Genomic DNA, 8,436 nt, shown 5'->3' on the forward strand with positions numbered 1-8,436 from the left:
TAAAAACAAGGCAGTATAGAATGCTACAACCCAACAGAATAATATGCTATTAGAGAAAAGAATTTCAGCTGGAGAGGTGGAAGACAGGTCTAAAATTCTATGATTCTAAGGCTCGCAGGGCAATCAAGATTTTAACCAAGCCTCAAGTTTGAGAAGATCTTCAACAGTTAAGAGGATGTGTGCAGGTGCATTTCCAACAGAAAAATGTTGTATCAGCAAATGTAAAAAGTAGTAAATTGATATACCATGTTGAAGTAGTGAATAATGAACAGTTCCTATATGTCAGTGGAAGGTAAGAAGGGAGAAGACTGGGACCAAAGTTTGAAAAATCTTGAGAAGAAATTTAGTATTATCCTTGATATAAGGTGTTTTGGTTGTTAGAGTGATATAACCTTTAGGAAAATTAATCTAATGGGAGTAACATGAAGGTTAGACTTTGGAAAACAGAAGACTTACTTTCTTCAAGAAGCCTCCCCTATCTACTCAAACTCTCTAGTTTCGTTCTCAACTGTTACAGCATCTGCCTGCATCATACAATTTAACTCCGAATTATATCATCTCACATTGTAAACTATTTTTCACATATATTAATCATGTCTCTTCAACCCAAGAATAGGGATCAAATATTAGAACACTTTTTCTTCCCTAAGAAATCAGCAAAGGGACTTCCCTGGTGGTCCAGTGGTAAAGAATCCACCTTCCATTGCAGGGGACCCAGGTTTGATCTATGGTCAGGGAACTAAGATCCCACATGCCGTGGGGTAAGTAAGCCAGTGCGCCACAACTAGAGAGAGAAAACCCGAACACCACAACTAGAGAGAAGCTTGCAGGCAGCAACGAAGACCCCACACAGCCAAAAATTAAAAATTAAAAAAAAAAAAAAATCAGCAAAGAATTGGGCCCTCAAAACTTTGTTTTTGGAGGAGCTTTTTGGATTTATGCAAAACCCACTTACTAAAATGACAACAATCTAAAAGCAAGGCACACACATACAAGCTGCCATAAGAACAAGATTAATCCTTGTTTGGATGGCACTTTTTAAAGTTTTATTTGATAGCCAGATCCCATAACTAATAATGTAGCTATCTCCCAGCATATGTTTTCAGTGCTTCCTGCTTTATATAAGTATTTCTTCACCTCATTTATTCTTTCTCAACTATGCACTGCTCTCAGTGGTCAACACACATATTCATTTCTCAATTGCATTATTTTTTCTGCACCTAAGCCTCTCCAATCTTTTTAACTATGCTTCACTGACTGAAAACCACTATTACGACATAATTAAAATTCTAGTAAATGGTGCTACTGTAACTTCTCCACACAGTTCTTTTAAACATTCTAAATGTTTTCTGTGGTTTAGCACTCTTCAAGTAAAACTGATTCGAATAAAAACATGTTACAGAAATAATTCAAACTCACCAAAACATTTACAAAATGAAACATGATGTACTAGTAACCAAGGATTGTATGTAATTCTTAAATTCTAAAAATTCCAAACTCGCCAAAAGTTTATGTTCAGCCTTTTTTATCTTACTTTAGAATAATTTATTTTAAATTATTTCATTTTATTTATCTTACTTTTTAATTTTTTGATCTTCAGCCCTTGACCTTTTACTTTTATATACTCTAAAACTTTAATTTCATTCCCTTAATATCTGTTGATGTTTACATTTATATGAACTGTTAATACTTTTCCTTAAAAAAGCTTAAGAAAGTGCCCATGCACAAATCAAACAAGTATTTATTTTATCCCTAAACAAGTATTTTCACTGGTAATATATTTATATCTTTCCAGAGCACAATTTTTATGTAAAAAGAGAAAAACTGAGATTTTTATGAAACTATCAAAAAGAAATCCTGTAAAATGTGATTATTTCTGATTACATTAGAAACTCTCATTAACGACTATGAAATTCAAACGATTTTTTTCCAAAGTTGAGAAACTCCATAATGTACTCTTCTATTCCCCATCAATCCTTAATGGTAGCTAACACTGCCGCTTAGATTTTAAAGATAAATCATCAAAACAGCAGAAAGCAAAAATGTCAATATATACCTTACAAGGACTGCTAGAAAACAAAGTCTCCCATTCGGTTGGAACAGAGATAGACACGAACGGTTCAGCTTTTTCCACTTCCTCATCTCAGAAAACACCAAAATAAATGTGGATGCAAAGCTACTGCATGGTTACAAAGCCCCCTGGCTACCAGTGAAGCCTCAGCCCTAGCTGCGCTAGGGCACTCAGTTACATTCAACCGGCCACGTGGCTGTCACAATCAGAGACAAGATTAACAGCGTAACCTAACCTGGAAATAATAACCTCCTCCCACTACCTCGGAGTTGGGGTAGAAGAAATAAAGTATGTGTCATTTCTTTGCACGCTAAGACTTCTCTCTGTAAGGAGAAAACCAAGTACAGAGGCTGCTTTAAAAGGCTTTAAAGCAGAAATCAGGTCCAGGAAGATCCCGAGAGTGTGCCCCCAGTGAATTAAGACACGCCAACTCCCGTGAGCTGCGATGGGAACAGAGGCATTCTGCAAAGGGGCAATGGGGTGGAGTTGAGTAAGATGGAGCACTACGCACATGGGCCGCCTTCCCCTGACGCCCACCGTCCTCCCGGGTTCCAGCCTCGCTGCTGTTGCGATGGGGCGAACTCAGAAGGCTGAAGGGCCTCGCACACGCCCACACGACCTCTCACCTTCCCGGTAAGGGCAGAGATAACCAAGGGCCCAAGAGAAGCGGCGAACAGGAAGTGTCCATATTGCAGCGCTGAAACACTAACTCCCATCCCACCAAGACAGTCACCCTCGGAGGCCCCCCGGGCGCCCGCTGGAGGAGGGGCCGGGGGTGCCGGGGTTGGCCACCCCCACATCCGGGACCCGCCCCTGCGCACCCCCAACGCCCAGCCGCCCCGCTGCTCGAAGTTCACTGCCGGCCGCGCCCGGAGCCACCCCGGGCACTATTTGGCCGGGCCCAGCCAGTCCGCCCGGGGCCGGGCGAGGGCTCCACACCCCGCACGTCTCGCTGCACTTTATGCCGGGGGCGGGGGAAGGGGGTGCGTGTGTGCTGCAAAGACTCCTGACGGGCTTGGGGCGCTTCCCCCAACAGCAGATTCGTCCCGAGTTGAGCCCTAAGCGTCCTCGGGGCCACCTCCGAGCCTTTCTGAAGAGCCGGCACCCCTCGCCGCGCGACACCCGCTCCCGGGCGGTCATTACAACCCTCAGGAAAAACTCCTAACTCCTCACGGGGCCGCACTACCCTCAGTTCGCCATCCCCCCGGGAGCCCACACGCCACCCAAGGCGCGCGCAGGGGAGACCCCCGCGCCAGCGCCAATCCCTCACGGGACAAAAATGTCCGGGCCCGTCACGGGACAGCCGCCTCCGCGCCCCACGCCCGGCGCCCGCCGCACGCGCTGACCGGAGCGCGGACGCCGGGCGGCGCCGGCTGGGGAGGGCGCCGCTCCTCCCGGGACTCACCGTCAGCTCGGCCGCCGCAGCGGAGGGGTGAGGAACGAGCAGGGGAAGACACAATATGGCAGAGCACCGCAGCTGCTCCCGGCGGCTTCCAGTAGCCGCCTCCGGGAAGACGCGGCAACGAGCAGGCAGCGGCAGCTGCGGTGGCGGCCGCGGCAGTACCACATCCCCCTACGGCTCTCTTCCTCCCCTTCCTCCGCCCTCCCCCGCTGCCATGGCAACGCGGCGCCAAGGAGATGAGCCCCGCCCCTCCCTCCGGTCCCCGCCTCCAGCGACCCCTTGGGAGGGGGGCTCCGCCCGTCCCTCCCTGTCCCCTCCCACCTCCTACCGGGGGGCCAGGCCTGGGACCCGGCAGGCTGCCCAGGCGGCGGGTTGGGGAGGAAGGGGGATGCGGTGTCCGGAAGGGCGGGGCTCGCACGGAAAGCAGGGCGGAGACGTAGTGGGCCAGTCGGGTTTCGGGCTGAGGAGGGGCTGGGGAAGGCGGGAAAATGGAAAGGCCTCGCTTGCCCCGGGAAGGACCTATAGGAATGCGGCGGGGCGCGGCACGGCCGCTGAGTGGCCGAGATGGGGCGGAGGCGGGGCGCGGCTGGGCGGAGCGACGTGTGGCCGCCCGGCTGGTCCGTCCGCGGAGCCTGTGCCGGGACTGCAGCGATGGCCCTCAGAAACCCGAGCTGTTGTGGGTTTCCTCAGGAGCTTTCCGCCATTGGCCAGGCTTTGAAAGAGCTTTAGGAACCATAAAGAACTAATAGAAACTTAAAGTAGTATCACCCTCGCTTGACTGAAATTTTATGTGGAAACTAAGCTCAACGTGTCTGAGGTAAAAAAGAAAAAAAAGAAGACTTAAGAATCAGATCCAAAATTTAATAAGCATTTACTGAGCGCTCACTAAGTGATATGGGCTGGGCTAAGTTCTTTACATGCATTGTCGTAACCATAGTGCTAAAATAGCATTGCCAGATAAAATACAGGTGTGCCCAGCTAAATCTGAATTTCAACATAAGAATGTTCCATTTGGGAAATACTTCCTAGTTTATTTTGGTTTTTTTTTTTTTTTCTTGCTAAATCTGCCAACCCTATCCTAACTCTTACTAATTCCAACTTTACAGATAAGGAAACTGAGGCATAGAAAAATAACCTGTCATATAGAGGGTAAGTGACAAAACTAAGTCTCCATTTTACTGTCATTTTGATCCTGATAATTAAATCTCTGAATTCCTATATCTACATCTTCAAAAACTAGAGTAATGATACCTATCTCACAAATGTGTTGAATGGATTTTTTTTTAAGGGTATATGAAAGAGACCTGGACAGTGACTGAGGCATAGTAGGTGCTAACAGAAGTTCATTTCCTTCCTGAAAAATGAATGTTAACTGTATATGTGGCCAGGCTCTAAGTATAAAGTGGGCAGAATATGAAACAAGCTGCCTACTGACAGTTAAACAAGTCAAGCTGTGGGGGTGACAGAGATACAGAAGAATTATAGGAATCACAATATATAATAACAAAAATGGAAGTTTCATCCCCTCATTCCACAGATGAAAACACTGTTTATACGATTTGTCCAGTAATCTACTAGTTCCATTTGTTTTTCATTACACTGTCCTGGAGGGCCTCGTAGCTGCATTCAGAGTAAGAGACCACAAGGCAAATGTACAATGTGCTTCAGTTGAAGCAAGAGTTGCTTCACTTTCTCCCTTAAGCTCAATCACTGTTACCCCCTCATGTGAACAAAGTCAAGGAAGTTTCTAGAGGAACAGTGTAGCAGAAAGGGAGAAGAGATAAGAAGGAAGACAGTTTGAGAGAAGATGGCTTCTGGAGAGTGACAGTCTCCTCATACCTCAGTCTTGTTTTATCTCTGCTGGTCATTGTCATGGTGGCCACTAACATAGGTCTTCATCTCCGTATAGATTATTGCACTAGTGTCTTACTTGATATATGGAACTTTAGTTTCTGTTTTTCCTTCTAATCTATTTTAAACTCAGGTGACAAAACTGTCCTCCTCAATTCCAGAAGAATTGCAGAATTTGAGAACTGGAAGTTATATATACTTCAGAGATATATCATCTAGGAGCCCAATCTATCATTGATGGGAAAACAAGTCCAGAAAAGTGATGTAACTTGTCCATGGTCAAATAATGAATCTACTGCAGCCGCATCCACTAAGCTTTCTCTGCTGGTCCTCTCTACCGACTGATTCACCCCAGAGAGGCTGGCACATTTAAATAATCTCTGTGGGTAAGGCTCAGGCAGGTCTCTTAGAAAATCTGTCACACAGTTCAGAGTCCAGGGACACTTTTATACTTAGAGGCTATTTTGAGGGCTTTGAATACCTACCAAGGAAAAGCTCTGATTAAAAATAATGATGTTTCAGAGTGAGTAGCTTTTTTCCAGGAGTTCACAAGAGTAAAAAGTCTAGGAAACCAGAGCCTAACTCTTTAGGAAAAAAAGGATCCTGGCATTTAAGATCTCCTGCAAAACTTGTATCTTTTAAAAAATATATATATATATATTTATTTATTTATTATTTGTTTTTGGCTGCATTGGGTTTTAATTGCTGCGCACGGGCTTTCACTAGTTGTGGCGAGCGAGGGTTACTCTTTGTTGTGGTGTGCGGGCTTCTCATTGCGGTGGCTTCTCTTTTTGCCAAGGATGGGCTCTAAGCACGTGGGCTTCAGTAGTTGAGGCAGGCGGGCTCAGTAGTTGTGGCTCGTGGGCTCTAGGGCACAGGTTCAGTAGTTGTGGCACATGGGCTTAATTGCTCCACAGCATGTGGGATCTTCCCAGACCAGGGCAGGAACCTGTGTGCCCTGCATTGGCAGGTGGATTCTTAACCACTGCACCACCAGGGAAGTCCCGAAGCTTGTATTCTTCTTTCTCCAAAATACTTTTAAAAAACGTACTCATTAGTAAACTTTACTAGAAGACAAATGCATTAGAAAATATATTGTTTAAAATGCCCTCATGTTTAGGTTGAAAAGTGATAGGAACTCAAATATACATGTTTAAATTTTAAATGTATTTATCATTGTATCATGTGTATTTAACAAAAGACTTTTTGATCATGAATTGATGCGTCCAAAAGTAACCAGTTTACCAACACAGAATCTAGACTTCAAGCCCCCTGAGGTCAGTGATCATGTCTTTTTCATCCTTATAATGTAATTTCTTAGAATAGCTTTCAGAACAAAGATGATGTTCAATAGTATTTGTCAATAAAAGAAGTAACTTTCTTCAAATGATATCAGAACTAGGATACAACATTCCTAAATACTGAGCTGCCACTTGGACTCAAAAGATTGTGAATGAAAGTCTTAATTCTTTTTTCCTTTAAGGATCTTTTTCAAAGTCCTTCTTAAAAACAACTACCTATGTTTAATCATAGCTACATTTGTATAAGCCCTGGTATTGGGGTTAATTTGGACCAATCGTCCTATTGAGGAGACTAGAAAAACTCAACAAAATATTTAAAAATCAATTCAAAGGCATCAGAGAGCTAACAAGATAGGAATTACCAGACCATGGATCTGAGGAATGATGGAGGCCCAGGGACGTCCATTTATCCATTCCACAGAAGGTTGCTAAAAGGATGAGCAGGGATGAGGGACAGTGATTGGAATTCAGGGTGTGCTAAGGAGGCAGGAGGAGAGCTTTGTTGAAACTCCCTTGCTTTGTACTAGGAATCCAAATGGCTACATCCTAGAAGTAAATGGGTGACATCTCATTTTCAAAACATCTCAACCCTGAGAGTGGATTAGGATAATTCCCTTGAGCTAATACCCACAAGCCCTTGGTGGAGGCAAACTGAAATCCTTCCTGGAGTAAAGTAATATCATGCTAGCCCTGAAGTCATTTCTACTAACAATCTTGCAAATACAAAGTCTAGTGTACAATTAAAAGTAAGTCATACAAGGAAAGAAAATCAGCAGAAACAACAGAGAAAAAATACAGACCCAAAAGGAGTTCAGAGAGTGAAATTATCAAACATAGATTTAAAAATAACAATGCTTACTATACATAAATAAATAAAACACAAGATTAATAATTTAGGCAGATAACTAGAAACTTGAAAAAAGAATCAGATGAAAATTTTAGAACCAAAAAGTTCACTAACTGAAAATAACTCAGTGATGGGTATAATAACATATTAGACACACATATAAAATTAGGGAACTAGAAGATAAGTCAGAAAAAAATACTCAGAATGAAGCACAAAGAATAAAAAGGATGGAAAATACAGAACACAGGGAAAGCATGTAGAAGATACAGTGATAAAGTTTAATATGCACGTGAATGGAATTCCAGAAAGAAAGAAAAGACAGTATTGGGCAGAAATAATATTTGAATGAATGAATCCGTAGCAGGATAAAAAAAATTCTTTTAGTCAACACAATTGACACAAACACATCATGAAAAAACTGCTTAAATCCAAAGACAAAGAAAAATTTTAAGAGCAGCTAGAGAAAATAAGAATTGATCTTTAGAGAAACAAAAATTAGACTTACAACTAATTTTTTTAAAAAATATTTATTTATTTATTTATTTGGCTGTGCTGAGTCTTAGTTGTGGGATCCTCATTGCAGCATGCAGGATCTTTTAGTTGCAGTATGCGGGCTCTAGTTCCCTGACCAGAGATTGAACTTGGCCCCTTGCTTTGGGAGTGTGGAGTCTTAACCACTGGACCACCAGGGAAGTCCCACAACTTACTTTATAACAGAACTATCTTAAGCCAGAAAATGATAGAATGATAACTTCAAAGGACTAAAAGCAAATATTTTAAGAATGAAGGTAAAATTTTCAAAATAGAGTATTTGTCACCAGCATATTGATAGTGGCATTCTTTAGGCAGAAGGAAATTATCCTAATTGTTAAATCAGAGATACATGAGGAGGGCTTCCCTGGTTGTGCAGTGGTTAAGAATCCTCCTGCCAGTGCAGGGGACACATGTTCAAGCCCTAGTCCGG

At 43.3% G+C, this 8,436-nt stretch overlaps 1 protein-coding gene across 3 annotated transcripts in view; it reads right to left on the minus strand.

Moving 5' to 3' along the window:
• Positions 1-3,684, minus strand: part of FOXN2 (forkhead box N2) — a 55,035-nt gene extending 51,351 nt beyond the window's left edge. The window contains exon 1 of one of the 3 annotated variants that reach the window (XM_059078326.2): positions 3,477-3,684. The gene's annotated coding sequence lies outside the window, so the exon portion shown is untranslated. Of the gene's footprint in view, positions 1-2,582; positions 2,717-3,476 lie in introns of those variants that run through there. The other 2 variants (XM_059078329.2, XM_059078327.2) reach the window with 2 other exon arrangements.
• Between the last annotated feature and the right edge of the window lie 4,752 nt (positions 3,685-8,436).

This window comes from Kogia breviceps, chromosome 11 (assembly GCF_026419965.1).
Source record: "Kogia breviceps isolate mKogBre1 chromosome 11, mKogBre1 haplotype 1, whole genome shotgun sequence".
In the NCBI taxonomy this organism is placed as follows: Eukaryota; Metazoa; Chordata; class Mammalia; order Artiodactyla; family Physeteridae; genus Kogia; species Kogia breviceps.